Source organism: Triticum dicoccoides, unplaced genomic scaffold (genome assembly GCF_002162155.2).
Source record: "Triticum dicoccoides isolate Atlit2015 ecotype Zavitan unplaced genomic scaffold, WEW_v2.0 scaffold128626, whole genome shotgun sequence".
Taxonomy (NCBI): Eukaryota; Viridiplantae; Streptophyta; class Magnoliopsida; order Poales; family Poaceae; genus Triticum; species Triticum dicoccoides.
The window spans coordinates 102,436-105,767 of NW_021190438.1; the positions used below are offsets into that span (position 1 = coordinate 102,436).

The window sequence follows — 3,332 nt, forward strand, 5'->3', positions numbered from 1 at the left end:
CCAAGGCATTTCCGATCTTTTTAATGGCTAGAAGAATCATGATCTCTGCCATTACTTACAGAAATTGCTAGTGTATCACTGTTGGGTGGTTGCCTAGTTGTGTATTTTCCTCGATATCATCAGAATGACACTACAAATGAAGTGATGTACTATTAATTAAACTGTCAATGCATTCTCCTAGTAGCACGCACTTGCCGAAAACACTTTAAAACTCTCCACTCGCAGCAGAAAAGCAAAATAAGCAAAACCTTTCAAACTACTCCTACTAAACTCTTTCATACTATTAATCTTTCTAACTCTAGCGCACATAATAAACAAAATAGTCCTTATTGGAGGCAGGTCCATGAGAATTTTAAAATGCTTGGGACTGTGCTATAGTGAAGCAAGAACGAGTGGCATTTGATCAATAACTGACCAAGCATGATCCACTTTCTTATTGGGACATCTATTGTATCGGATGTTGCAATTTTAATCAAGTAAAAGAAAGAGGGCTCCAATCTGAATACCTGCCAACTCGCAAATGTAACAGTTCCTGGAATCTTAGCTCCATTTTTATCCTCAATATGATTTTTCAGAAAAAAATCCTCAACATCTATTGTATTTCCAGAGGCATGGAGAAACAACTAGCTAAAGTTGTTGAATAAGCTGCAAGAAAGAAGCATTACAATCATGAAAGTGAATAAGAAAACAGGGTTATTATGCCATAGCAGTCCTTGGGAGAAATCAAAATATCAAAACCATGATTTAAACGACCAAAATTAAAGGAGACGTCATGTTCACTTCAGTAGATCCACACAACAAGGATACTGAATCTAGGAGGCTAGAAATTCCAAATTCCCATCATGTACTAAGTATGTCACCAGTAAAAAGCATTATCTATAACTACGCTATTCCAGATTATTTGTGAATCAAAGAGAGACAATGAATGGCTACTAAAACCTGAGCATAATTGATAGCTCACCAGACTGTGGTTCCGAAAATCATGTTCCCGAAGGTTTCATTCCGTTTGGACTCCGTTTGATATTCTTTTTGTGCGAAACACTGAAACGGACAAAAAACAGCAATTCTGGGCTAGGCCTCCCGTTAATAGGTTAGTCCCAAAAGATATATAAAAGTGTATAATAAAGCCCAATAATGTCCAAAATAGAATATAATATAACATGGAACAATAAAAAATTATAGATATGTTGGAGACGTATCAGGGTGCTCACCCTCAACATCCCCAGGGTCATCACGGCTGATCTTATAGCACATTGCACCGCATATCGGGCATGCATTCAAATCCTCGTACTCACCGCGGTAGAGGATGCAGTCATTAGGGCATGCATGTATCTTCTGCACCTCCAATCCTAGAGGGCAGACAACCTTCTTTGATTCTTACGTACTCTAATTCGTTGTCCTTTGGAAGCATCTTCTTTAATTTTATCAGCAACTTCTTAAATCCCTTGTCAGATACTCCATTCTATGCCTTCCATTACAGCAATTCCAGTGTGGTGCACAGCTTTTTCTTCTCATCTTCGCAATTTGGGTACAAGAATTTCATGTGATCCTCTAACATGCGTTGTAACTTCAACCTCTCCTTTTCAGTTGCGCAGTTTCTCTTTGCATCGGCAATGGCCCGACCAAGATCATCAGCAAGATCATCTGATGCCTCTTCTTCAGCTTCTTCCCACATTACCGGCTCAACTTCTTCCCCCATAGTTGTACCATCGTATTCAGGGAACCCATGGCCAGGATAGCTGTCGTCGTCCTCTTCTTATTTATTCTCTTCCATTAGGACCCCTCTTCTCCGTGCTTGGTCCAAACATTATAGTGGGGCATAAACCGGACTCAAACAGGTGGACGTGAATGGTTCTTGACTTAGAGTAATTCTGATCATTCTTACAGATAGCACATGGACAACACATAAAATCATCCGCCCGCTTGTTTGCCTCAGCCGCAATCAGAAAAGTATGCACGCCTTTAACGAACTGGGGAGAGCATCGGTCATCGTACATCCATTGTCGGCTAATCTTCATTATAAAACACCGAAAATACCAAATTAATACAAGTTCATACACACTTGTTCTCATAAAACAACTCACACACTCTCTAGCTAAAGCATTTAAATGCAACAACAAATGCGATCAAGATCGCCACTAAGGTAACAATTGATCCAACATCATAATGATACCAATCCTCACTATCAATGGCATATTTTTTTAATCTTTCTAATCTTCAAGCGTATTTTCTCCATCTTGATTTTGTGATCATCGACGACATCGGCAACATACAACTCCAGTTTCATCTTCTCTTCTTCAATTCTTTTCAATTTTTCTTTCATATTCTCGTTTTCTTTTTTAACTAAATTTAACTTCTTGACAAATGGGTCGGTTGGAATTTCTAGTTCACATAGCTCCTAGATAAAAAATATCTATGTCAATTTGATGGGCATAATTGGCATAAACGCGAAATGCAACAAATAGTTATAAAAGAGAATATATATACCACATCAGAATCATAAACCGGACGAGGGCCGACGGGGACATCTATCAAGACCATGGCACTATGTATGACAAACAAACATACAAGTAAGAAAATTATACAAGTAACTATCTAAATCATACAAACATGATTTTTTTATATAAAAAGACAAAAACAAGAGGCTCACCAAGCTAGGTGGTGCCGGCGACAGGACGGGGTGCGGGCGATCGACGGTGATTAGGATGGGGACGGGAAGGCACTAAGTAAACCACACCTACATATGCAAACTAAGAAGTTAATTTGAGCTCAGATTGCATATAAATCAAATAAACTACCACATATAATTACTTCCAAACTAAAACCCACAAATCACTATACTTATAGAGCATTGCAAGAGCTAATCTAGCAATGAGAGATAAAAGGACAAAGTTGCTAACGTTTGTGATCACTTGGATGGACGGGGGGCCTCAAATCTTGACAATTTTAGGCAAAATGAAGGATGAGCTCGAGCTTTGGGGAAGAACAGAGACGAGAAGGAAAGGGGAAGAACAGGGAGCTCGATCGCGTGCTGGACGAAGGGTTTATATAGGAAAACCTTTAGTCCCGGTTCATGACACAAACCGGGACTAAATGTGAGCTACTAGTACCGGTCCGTGCCATGAACCGGGACTAAAGGGCCTGGTGGGGCCCCAGCCTGACACCAGCCTGCCACTACCTCTTTAGTCCCGGTTCGTGCCACAAACCGAGACTAAAGGTTCAACACGAACCGGGATTAATGATGCCCGCCCGCCTAGCCGTTGAAACCGGTACTAATGGTCACATTAGTGCTGGTCCGTAATTTAAACGGAACTAATGAGGTGAACATAGGG

At 40.3% G+C, this 3,332-nt stretch overlaps 1 pseudogene; it reads right to left on the minus strand.

Annotated features, from left to right (window-relative positions):
- The window catches only part of LOC119343462, a 4,267-nt pseudogene extending 3,035 nt beyond the window's left edge, over nucleotides 1–1,232 (minus strand).
- Between the last annotated feature and the right edge of the window lie 2,100 nt (nucleotides 1,233–3,332).